The following is a 12914-nucleotide window of genomic DNA, read 5'->3' as shown; positions in this document are numbered from 1 at the left end:
TGGCAGCCAAGACATGGAACTCCCTCCCCACTCACCTATGGCTGACCCCGGACCATCTCTCCTTCAGGAAACAACTCAAGACCTGGTTGTTCGAGCAGTAGCGACCCCCCCCCCTCAGCGCCTTGAGACCCCTGCGGGTGAGTAGCACGCTTTACAAATTTGTTGATTGATTGATTGATTGATTGACCGCTGCCTCGGGCTTACTCTGCAGTCGAGTAGGTCACACATTTCAAACTCAGTCATGATTTATGTCTGGCTGACTTGATCTCATTGTACAGGCCTCATCGGAGACTGCATCCCTTTCAGCCCCAGTGCCACTAAGTCTGTTCCCCAAGACCCATGGACACTTTCTGGTTGAACTTTAGTGGCGCCTGAGTCCATGGACTTAGGGCTGTCCTCACCATCATGTCGGTGATACTGACTTTGTGGCAAAAAAGATGCAGTGGCATTTCACTCCTTTATTTGCTGCTTCCGGACAGTTTTCACCCTCTGCATCATGCCCTTCCACTGTCCCCGCAATCCTCCACCACATTCACCTCGGACATCGATGAGGACTGCTCAGCTCGTGTGGCCAATCTCACTGCACTGCAAATCACCGTCCCGTGGCGGGGTGCCTGTGCCGGCCGCAGTGCATCCGTGGCCACTAACTCTGTGCAGCTCAACTCAGGGACCATGTCTTATGAGATATTGGATGGCCTCTGAGATGATGATCTTGGGATCATCGACACCATGTGTCTGTGGCACTGCACTGTCAGGGCACTTCAACTCACGGACACTTCTGTTTGCATATTGGGTGACCTCTGTACTTGCTCGGGATACCTCCATGATGCTCTGCAGTTTTCTTAGTTATGCTGGTGTTTTCTGTTTCTGTTTTACTGCTGTTCACTGTTCAAGTTTTTGCCAGCACCTACAACTCCTTGTGGGTTGGCTTACACTCACCCTACACATATCCAGCGCAGGCGTCACTGTACATGTGGCCCTGCCTATAAAGGGGCCGGCCGCACGTGCCCGTGGCCAGTTTCACGAACTATCTGCATGTCCTTGTGTTCATAATGTATGCATGAGGGCCCGGGGCCTGACAACATTACATTGTGTTGTGTACAGCGGACGCGAACATGTCACCGCAGGCAGCGTGTTAGACCTTGGACATGTAGCTTTATCATCACCCACTCAATACATTAGAGGAGTGTACTGGGCCATCGTACGCAGGTCCAGCATGGGTGTGTGAATGATAATTGCGTGCCTCCGGGCGTGGTTCAGTACTGTAAATGTGCACATGCATGTGTCTCTCTCACAGTGTGGGTCTCCTTGGTGTGGTGTAGGTGGTCCTTGAGGGGAATTAGACAACCACGCATGAGGTCTAGTTCATGTTCCATGGATTTGGGCCCCACCCGCACCTGTTCGGCCACCTCCTTTTGTAATTCTGACACCTGCCATTGGAATGCGATGTGTGCCTAGGTGACGTGTTGGGAGCCAGCCGTGTTTGCGGGTGCTTCCTGCTGTGTGGTCTGTGCAGGGTTTGGAGACTCCTCTGTGTAGCTAGGCTGCCCTGCTCCTAGGGGTGAGTTGCCTAAGATGTCCATGGACTGTTGTAGGGCGTCGGTGCCGATGGTGGGGTGGTCCTCTCCAGCATCACTGATGGGTAGTCTGGTCTGATCTGCTGGAGGTGTTGTTTGTCCCTCTGCAATGTGAAGGGGAGATGCATGTTGACATTGTGTTGACATGTATGTTGGCACATTGTCCTTGTTTACATTAGGGGTGGGCGGAATTTCCGCAATTGCGTTACGCAAATCTCCGCGAAACGGTAAAAAATCTCCGCGAACACGCAAAAATTCCGCGAACACGCGGAATTGCTTGTTCGCGATGCTTTTATCCTGTTCACAATTGCTGTTTGCGTGCTCGGGGAGAAATATCTCGCGAACACGCATTTTGAGAACGCGAACAAGCAAAAATTTCGCGAAATCGCGGAAAGTAGACTTTTGAGCAACTTCGCGTTCTCCGCGGAACGCGAAATTACGCAAATTACGCAAATTACGCAAATTACGCGAGCGGAACGGGATTTACCGCCCAGGCTTAGTTTACATGCAGATTGTATGACTATGTACATTGTGACTGTTTCCAAGGTGCTGGATTTTGATGCGGGACAGCGGACTTTTGGACTACATGACGGACGTGGGTTTGTACGCATATATTTCCTTCTCACAATTTCCAGCTCTGTTAGATGTGGTTGGCCTGTTTCAGCGCTTGAGTGCAGCTAGTTGTGTCCTCTGTTCTACAGTGTCGGTGTTGCACTTTGTAACACACAACAGAAATTCCCCTTCTCCTCAAGTTCAATTATGAAATTTGGATTAACTTGTAGTGAGACCCAAGGAGCCTAACAGACCCAATCAAACAATCCGTGATCTAAATTAAAAATAAACATTTACCAAAGACAAAAGGAACATTTTCCACGTCGCTAAATTGTAAAATTAGTATATATTCAAAATAGAGAAAACAATAATGTAAAATGATAAACTCTAAAGGGGAATGTTATATCAAAATAATTTATATTTTTACTTTTTCAAGTAATATATCACACTTAAAAATTCTACACAGTTACATATACTTTCAACTAATCCACATATTTTAAAACACTTTAACAAATTTTAAACACATTCTTAAAAACAAATTATTAAAAACAAAGCAAGAAGAACAAAATGTCGATGCAGCGTTTTGGTGTGTAGGTGTTTCGTCACCCTCTTCAGGACAATAGTTCATTTATTAAAAAACAATCTAAACCAACAATGTGGAAAATGCATGTTAGGAACAAAGATCAATGTAATTTAAAGAAAACATTCCCTTATTTACAAACTATATTTCTTTTAGCGTCATGGAAAAACATGTATGTGGTAAACAATCTTTATGCAGATGTGGACATTTGTCACATTACTACATGATGTCTACTATTTGCATATATCAAGCTGTTCGTGGTGACTAATAGTCATTCTTGAAGTGATTCAAATGATCCTATTACTTAACCTTTATTTTGGTGGCCTAATATCATGTGGTGAGCTGGTCTTAAAGGTGTTAAAGGTTATTTTTAATTTTAAATACCTTAAAGTATGATGCTGCTATTCTTTGTAGGTGGTATGCACTAGCGGCGATAGTCAGGAATATGAGTCTTCTTCTTGAATTATGAAGAGAATGTAGTCAGTTCTGGAGGGGGTAAACAATATATAAGTACCATACTCGCTGCCTGTAGTTCAATATAAGGTGAGAGTTACCATTTTTATGTAGATTAAAACTAACCTTAGCATTCTGACTTTATATGGTACCGTCGCTCATACTATTAGAGCTGCTGGTGAAAGGACATTCTGCAAGTTAATCAAAAGATCGTATGATCAAATGGTATTTTAATTAGTACCCTTATCCATACTCAGAGCATAAGGTTGCAGTATGATGCAGATTTTAATATTAGATCTATTTGGTAATGAAATAGGGCGTAGTCCCACCTGTTTTCCTTCTTTAATTGTTTTCTACGGAAGTTGCGTTGTCAAATCAATATTGTGGATACACTGTAACACATGGATATTTAATTCACAAAACATATTTATTGATGTTTTATAATTGCATGGAGCTTCTTAAAATTATATGCCAAGGTCTCACCTGGTTAATTATTAGTACACCTTCGTATTCAATTTGTGATGTTGTACTAGTTTCATAGGAATATCTTACTATCTCTAGGAGGATATAAGAGTAATAATTTATATATTATATGACTTGGACTTCAGGAGACATTTTAGTTAAGTTAAAACAATGTTTACAAATATGTTTTCGGACTTCACTAAAAAATTTACCTTTAGCTGGGAATGTATCAATTCTTCCGTCTTTTTGTCAGTAGTATGTATTGCCACCGAGCCAGTGTATTAATCTGTTAAAAAAAATAATAAACATATATTTGGAAACAGTTGGTGTGTCCGAAATATTATGCTTGTGCATCACAAATTCCTAGTGTCTTTTTAAAGTGAATGCAATGAGTATAATTATCAATCCGTTTCCTATTTCTATTCTTTAGTATTAATCTACAAGGCTACATCTTTCCTACCGCAGTTCGGTTACTTTGTGAAGCTTACCTTGTAAAGCACAAAAATTTGCGACCATCCATATTGCCTGTATCTCCGTGATTGACCAGTTTGCTAGTGTGGACGTCTTTTTCTATACACCTATGAGCGTCTCCTGAAACTGACGTCATGCTCTAATTTAATGCAGCTGGATTGGGTGTCTTTACTAATGGCGTCACACTGTTGTTTGTATGCGCATACACCTCAACGGCGATCTTTTAGTGGGTTATGCATCAACTAGGAGTCTTTGCTGATGGTATAAGACTATTGTTTAAAAACGCATCGACAATGGTGGCCATCTTGTAATGGAATGTGTCTCATATTCTATCCATAATCATTTAAAAAAAACTCTGTTTTGTTCCCTTGACAATTTTTCTTACTTGTTCTTTTAATATCTCTATTTATTTATTTCTAAATAACTTACAGGTCGAACTAGATCTTCTAATGATAATCTGGTTTTATCTTACTGCGATCATAACTGCGGCAGCCATTTTGCAATGCTAGGAGCAAATGTTTGTATATGCATCAACTGGTTTATCCTATAGTGCAATAATGTTTTTAATTTTGTATTATTTTCCACAGTTATCTATTCCTATTCATAAAGACACTCAGTTATTAAATTAAACAAATCTGCATATCATGCAGAAAACGATGTTTGTATCTAATATAAAAAACAGTCATCGCTAATATTAATTGGTTTCAATCAAATCGCTTATGTTTGATGAACCAAAGTTAATATTGCGGGCCTAGTTATATCCATACTTGCTATCTAAACTAGTAATCTGAACTATTTGATTAATGTAGGCAATTAATACATTCCATCCACTAAGGGAATTGTGAAATACAAAATGTTGTCTTGTAGATATGTATTGAATTTCGACATGTAAAACTGTTCTCTATTTTTTCTATTGGCTGTCACATCTCCACCTCTAATGCTCATGTGTATGGCTTCAATGATACACCATTTCAAGTCATCTGGTTTGTGATTCATTTCAATCCAGTGTTCCACTAAGGGTGCATTTTTTCGTTTGGTACAAATCGCAGATTTGTGTTCATTTAATCTTTTTTTTTTTTTTTTTTTTTTTCCTCATATACCAAGAAGGGCATTCTTGATGAGTGGCCACCATCCCTCTCCACCGTTCAAATGACCAGGCCCTGATGTTGGAGACCGATGTGGAGAGAGAGAGGCTCAAACTCACAAGCAACCACTGTTTTTGAACGTCCACTCCTTTTCACGCAAATCGAATAACCCCACGCTATTTTGGAGGGATCAAACCAACAGTGCCCAGGTTAAATCATTGGAATGTTTTATTTTTTATTTTTTTTTTTTTTTTTTTTTATTTTATTTTTTTTTTTTTTTATCTATTCCTCCATGTAACAAGTGGTGCCCAAATTTTTCCATAGCTGTTTCCATCGCAAGCCATGTCCGATTCACTAGTATATATTATATGTTTCAGGCATTCTATAAAGGTTGGAGCCTTTATGCTTTTCCAGGCTCTACATATCTCTCGTCTAGCCAGAATAACTACATAAAAAATAAATTTGGATATCAAGTCATTGAGGTGGTAATTTGTGTGCAATCCAAATATAATCATTTCTGGCGTGACTTCAATATGTATATGTAATACCTCAGCTAAAAAATCTCGCACCGTGGCCCAGTAGCTTACTATCTCAGGGCAATCTATAAACATATGGCAATCGTCAGCTGCAGGCATTTTACATCTTGGACAAAGGTGGCAAAGGCCTGTTATCTTTGTTAGCTTCTTTGGGGAGATATAGGCTCTATATGCAGTATATAGATGATTTCTTTTAAGTGCAGCTAATTTGACCACTGCATGTAACATGGTAAATGAATCCCCCCATAATTCCATAAGGTTGGAGTCTGAAATTATAGCATTCCCCCAAAGCTTATGCAGTTCGGGTTCTGCTATTGATTCCGACTCAAGGATGGCCCAATACCAAAAGGAAACCTCCTGCTTCCATCTACCACTCCTAGATACACAATCAAATTTGGGATTCAATGATTCAGCTCCCCAAGATTTAGTTGCCCACCATCCTGACAGCTGATAGTATTTGTACCTTGATAGCGTCCCACCTGTCAGGCAGGATAAAGATTCCCAGTTCAGGAGCCGCGAGTCTTTCTCTAGATCTTGCCAGAAAAGCAGGCCTGCCAATTTAAGAGGACGGGATAATTGATCGTTCAGGCATTCTGGTGTACCCGGGGAATCCCATATCGGGGCCTGAGGAGCATAGTATGGAATTTTTAGTATCTTTCTGACATACAACCAGTTCCTAAGAGCAGTGTCAAGGATTTTTAGCCTGACTCTCTTAAAAAACCGTGGATCGCCATATTTAAATAGGAAATATTCTTGCCCCTGAGGTATACCGTGTAATAGGGCTTGAAACAATAAACCCAAAGAGGATGCATCCGTCTTTCCGGCTAACATTCTGAAGTTTTTAAAATGGAAAGAGTGACAATAGGCAAGTAAATCCGGTAAGGTCAGCCCTCCCATAGCGAGGCCTCTCCTCAACTTTTTCCAGGAGATCCTCGGTGTCTTAGTATTCCATATGAAAGAGCCTATTTTCCCCTGTATTTTAGCTATATCCGGTGCTGGAAATGTCAGTGGGATAGACGCAAACAAAAAAGTGATCTTCGGCAGGATGACCATTTTGATTAGATTTACTCTGCCAAAAATACTCAAAGAGAGACCAGACCAACGCTGCAGTAAACCACAAACATCCTTATAAACCCTCATCAAATTCATTTTGGCTATTTCTGAGATATTTTGGGCCAAAATTATACCCAGGTACCTCATATGCGTCTTAGCTCCGGCCACCCCTCGTATCTGGTTCCAGTGCATGGTCTCAGTTTTATCTTTGTTTACCCTATACCCCGAGATTTCTCCGAACAATTCCGCTTGCTCAAACAGTCTTGGAATAGCCTCGTCTGGATTTGAAGTAAACATAAGAAGATCATCGGCGTATAGGGCAAATTTTAGGTCTAGGTCTGCAATTTTAAAAGGATGAATCCCAGGGTCAGCCCTGAGCTGACATACAAAAGGTCCAATATAGAGGTTAAATAGCAGAGGTGATAAGGGACACCCCTGTCTCGTTCCTCTAGAGATTAAGAACCAATCTGAAAGCACTCCGTTTACCAGAACTTTTGCTCTGGGGCTCTTATATAGGGACTGGACAGCTGAAACAAAGTTGGATGGGAGTCCGAACCTAGCTAGAGCCAACCATAAATATGACCAATTTACTTGATCAAAAGCCTTAGCGGCATCAATTGCCGTAAGGGTCAACGGGAGCTTCTTAGCCACTGCAACATCTACTGCTGCGATAGCTTGGTAGGTTAGCTCATTTAGCTGCCTATCGGGAATAAAACCTCTCTGATCCTGATGCACAATTGTTTTGATGACTTTGGCCAACCTTGCTGCCAAGACCCCTGCAAAGATTTTATAGTCAGTATTCAGCAGCGAGATTGGTCTATAAGATTCAATTTTCAAAGGGTCTTTATTAGGCTTCAGGATCAGAGTGACTGTTGCTTCAGACCAGGTATCCGGGATAGTGTCACCCGATAGATAAATTTTATTAAACAGAGTCGTCAAGGCGGAGACGACTTCCTCCGAATCTATCTGATACAATTCGATTGGGAGCCCGTCCGGACCTGCTGCCTTACCCCTAGCCATTTTTTTTATCTGGGCGGAGACTTCCTCTTCCCTGATACTTGAAGTTAAAAAGATACAGTCTGTTTCTGTTAACCGTGGGATCTCTACTTGATTTAGCCAGTCTTCTATTTTCCAGATGGAGGGACATACATCTTCTTTATATAAAGTTTGCATGAATGATCTAGCCTCCTCTCTAATAAGGGCGTCATCATGGGTGATGACTCCAGTCTCCTGAAGCATAATGGACCCAATCTGGTTTCTAACTCTATCAGTTCTGACTTTCCAGGCAAGGAGGCGGCCGCATTTCTCCCCATAGGAGAAATTCTGGAGCTTACTTGAGTCCCACCTATCTTTTAAGATTTTATCTAAACTTGCCTGATATTCTGCCCGTAGATCGTTTAGCTCACTCTGAATAAGAAGTATATTGTTTTGAAGATCTATAGAGGCCTGCTGTAGCTGCTCTTCCTTTTGTTTAATCCTAGCAATGCTCTCTCTTTCGGTCTGTCTTCTAACCTTGTTCCTCCTGATCATCCATGCACTTATGGTACCTCTTATGTAAGCTTTAAATGCTTCCCAAGTGATCTGATCAGTTACTGTTCCGGAATTGAGCCTAAAATATTCCTCTATACCCGATTTTAAGTTGTTTATCACCTCCTCTTGTAGTAGTATGGACCTATCCAATGTCCACCTTCTCTGTTGATTTTCCTTTTTCAGATTTATGGTCAGTTCGACCATAGAGTGGTCGGAGAGTATAGCTGGGATATATATTACAGATTCCACATCAGGGAACAGTACTTGGTCCAAAAGAAAATAATCGATCCTCGAGTGGTGCCTGTATTTTCGGCTATAAAAAGAAAAGTCCTTCCTGTTGCAGTTTTTTACCCTCCAAATATCTATTAAGTTGAAATCTTTAATTATATTTTTCAACTCTACCAGTGATTTTCTGGGAGGAATATATTTAGCCCTAGAAGTGCGATCTAAATGCTCATCCAACACCAGGTTAAAGTCACCTCCCAGTACCACTGGGGATGTCGAGGCAGAGAGACTAGCTTTTAAATGTATCAGAGCTCCAGATGCATCCTGATTGGGCCCATAATAAACTGCGCAGGCTAATGGAGAACCTTCAACTAGGAGAGATATAACTAACCACCTCCCTGAGTGGTCCGTCTCCGATTTTTCAACTCTAATCCCCTTATTTGATCTAACTAAAATTGCAACCCCCCTAGTGTTTCCTATCTGTTTTGAGCAGCGTAGTTCTTGAATCCATTTAAACTTTCCAAACGCTGCCTCACACTCATGTGCTTCCAGATGGGTCTCTTCCAGTAAGCAAATGTCCGCCTCTGTCTTGTTTAAAAATTCACAGACTCTAGCCATTTTCCTATTGCCTCTTAGTCCATTAACATTCCAGCTGATAATTTTAACTCTATTGGATGTACTACTCATCTGGGTTTTTTTTTTTTTTTTTTTCCACCTGAGCTTCTCTTACGGCGGATCATTCTACCTTCTGAGTCTATGCTTGCCCCTATTCCATACCATATATTCGTGTCCAATCTTATATGAGGAAATTTTTCTATTTTACTTCCCTTACCCTCCCCTCCTACCACCCCCCTCCACCCTTGAGGAACCCCCCCCTTAGGATCTTTGGCGATCTTGTCGCCTGTCGGGAGCCACTAGGACCCGCCCGGGATAGGACATCCATGGATATTAAGATTGTAATAAAATTATACGCCATTTTCCTTTACTCTTTGCCTTTTTTTTTTTTTTTTTTTGGCTTTGGCTTTGGCTTTCCCCCATTTTCTCACCCCTTACCCATTTTCTCGTCTCTTACTCCCCTTCCCCCCCTCACTCATTCCTGTTCAAAATTTTTTTTTTTTTTTTTTAACTACACCCCTCTTTTTTTTTTTTTTTTTTTTTTTTCATCCCAACTTTGTCGGAGGGGAGAAGGAATATCACCCTTTTATATATTTATATGTATATTTTTTTATATTATTATTATTTACTTTTTTTTTTTTTTTTTAAACGTGGGGTGATTTTCTAGTATCCGACAGAAATGTGTCCACTTCCTGCAGGGATGTGAAGATATGGGTTTTATTGCACCAGACAACCCGGGAGGAACATGGCGGCCGGCTAACGCGGGTCGCGGGAGCTCCGGACCTCCGGGAGAAAGATAACCACGGATGACGATGACTGACTGATCGCTAGACGCCACTTCTAAACCTAAAAGGTGTGAGAAATGAATACGTTTTCTCCTTAGATCTTCCTGAATTAAAATCCCCTTGTTATTGTTTGTCCTACGGTATACACTTGAGACGCAGGCGGTAAGACCCGGGAGGCTCGGCCACGGATGGGGGCGGATGCGTCTGCTGAGCTGAGCGTCAGAGGACGCTGTACGAGGGAGGCCAGCGGTGGATGCCGAGCAAATCTTTGGAGACGGAGCAGAGCAGCTGCGGCCAAGATCGATTTTCGCCCGCTCCAGAGCAGCAGCATTATACGGTCAGTGACGGGAGAGTCTGACAAAGGATATGTGACCTGGGGCGCATTGAATTCTCTGTCATGGCGGTCTGCAGTTGCAGCTAAAGGTTGGGAGAGCCACGGAGCATACGCTGTGTCTATGTTGTTGTTCCATACAGGTATGGACACTCTGTCAGAGAAAGGATTAACTGTAACTGTAGCTGGTGCTGAAAGTTCGGTTTGCAGCAAGAGGGGCCAAAAATTGAAGGGGATTCAAGTAGGAGAGACAGGTGAAGAGGAGGAGGGTGCAGGAAGGGGGACCTCAGAAACCGGTACAGGTCCTCTGACCGTTGAGGGGGCAGGCACGGCCATCCTATCACCTGGAAAAACTGCTAAATCTATCCCAATAGCCCAGAGAAATAGATACCAGTTACGCTCACAGATAGAAAGTGAGCTGCAGTCTGCCCTCTCTGGTGAGGCCAGCACGGTAATTCCGATTACACCTAGACAGAGGAAAAAGAGGGAGAAGGGCGGGAAGACGGGAGAAAAAAAAAAACGACAGGTTGTAGGAGGCCGAGCTCCCTTATTTAAGTCGACTCCCTCCTTAAAAACCTTCTTTAATATTATGGAGCAAGCCGCTAACTCTAAGAACAAAGTAACTCCTTCCGCCGCACCTCCCTACACATTGGATCCCTCTAGCTCATTTAGTATCCTAAGCAAAGAGGTCGACCACACAAACCTGGATCCAGTGCCCCCCCAAGTACGGACCGAAAATAGATTCTCCCCCTTGATGACTGAATGTAATGTGACGGCCCAGACGGCGCAGACAACCCTCCCTGCGGAAACTACTGAAATTACTTCGGAACCTCGAACCCTGATAAAATTAGCCCACTTGCCAATACCAAGCCCACAAAATGAAGTTAATGCGACGGACATGGTAGAAAATGAGAGGTGCTATCCAGGGGGCTCAGTAGATGGAGGTAGCCAGCTCTCACAACTTCTACAATCTCTCCGTGGGGAAATACTGTCTAAGTTTGAAATCTCCGAATCCAACCAAAAAGAGATAAACGAGAAGTGTACAAGTCTGGAGCAGAAGCTGGACGATATCAGTAATCGAACAAAGGTATTGGAGACTGAGGTTGCCACTTTGTCTCAAATCACTCAAGACCATTCTAAGGACATAGTAGATTTAAAGGCTCAGAATAAACTACTACAGACAGATATCGAAAGACTAGAGTTACATGCTAGAAGAAATAACCTCAAATTTTTGAAGGTACCAGAGGGTGCAGAGAATGGTGATGTCAAAACTCTAATTTGTAAGCTCCTAAGAGAGGGGGTGTTAAGAGATAAACCCGAAATCGACCTTGAAAAAGAAATTCAGAGAGCACACAGAGATCCTTATAGGCAGCACCCTAATAGGAAAGCCCCCAGGAAAATCTTGGTGAACTTTCAAACATATGCAGTCAAGGAGTTAATTCTGAGCCGCGCACTAACTGACAAATCCCTACAGATAGAATCCACTAAGTACCTCATTCGCTCAGATGTGGGCCGGGCTACGGCACAGAGGCAGTGGGAGCTAGGTTCTAGGATGCTTGATCTGAGAAGTATGGGAGCTCAAGTACAAATGAAGTTCCCAGTAGCTTTACGGGTTGTCTGGTGCAATAAAACCCGTGTTCATTTAATCTTAATCGTATTTCCCTGGATGTTTCACCAATATATCCTTTTTCACAGGGACAAAGGATAAGGTAAATAACATTTTTAGTGTGACAATTGACTATATTTTTCTGAAAGTGAGTGATCTTAGTGCATTTTACCGTGGTTCTTTTCATGATGTTCTCGCAGTTGTTACAGGAGCCACAAGGAAAATTGCCTACAGGGTTGGAACCATTAATTGTTCATAAAGATTTCCTATTTATACAGTTGGGATATGTGTGTACCAAATCGTTTCGTATGGTCTTGATCCTTCTAAAGGAAAAAAGTGGTTTTGGCAGATGCGTTGAGTTGGCGTTATTTAGTAAATGCCAATTCCTATTAATAAGGTTTTTAATGTTATTACTAATTCTCAAGAAGTTGGTAACACTAACTATCTGTTTTGGTTTTTCCGTACTCTTTAAGCTTGATTCAAACAGGCTGTCCCTATTGTAGTACTTGGCTCATTTGTAGGCTTTTTTAACTAGTTGTTTAGGATATCCTCTATCAGTCCATTTCCTCGTAAATGTGTTGGCATGAAATTCAAAGTCTTTCATGCTTGTACAATTGCGTCCTATACTAAGAAATTGGGCGAAGGGGATATTGCTCTTCTGGCTTAGAGGATGATAACTTTCAAAGTGCAGCATGGTGTTGCGGTCTGTGGGATTGGTGTAAAGCTCCACTGATAGTATGCCATTGGTATCTTTTATTGTGATGTCCAAAAATTTGCACATTTTGTTATTATATGCCGAGTGAATTTTAGATTATTGTCTCCTGAGTTTAACCACTGTATAAATGCATTCAAATCTTCGTTTGTGCCTTGCCAAATTAAAAAGACATTGTCAATGAATCGGAACCAAAGGCTTACATTGAGCAATAAAGATGGAGATTTGTCACCCCACTCTACTTTTATAGTTGAATGCATAGAAATCATATTGGAAAACAACATATTTTTATTCAAAGAGAATTTTTATAGACAGATCAAAGGGACCAGCATGGGAGCCAC

Source organism: Triturus cristatus, chromosome 4_2 (genome assembly GCF_964204655.1).
Source record: "Triturus cristatus chromosome 4_2, aTriCri1.1, whole genome shotgun sequence".
Classification (NCBI taxonomy): domain Eukaryota; kingdom Metazoa; phylum Chordata; class Amphibia; order Caudata; family Salamandridae; genus Triturus; species Triturus cristatus.
Note: the sequence above shows the minus strand (reverse complement) of the source record.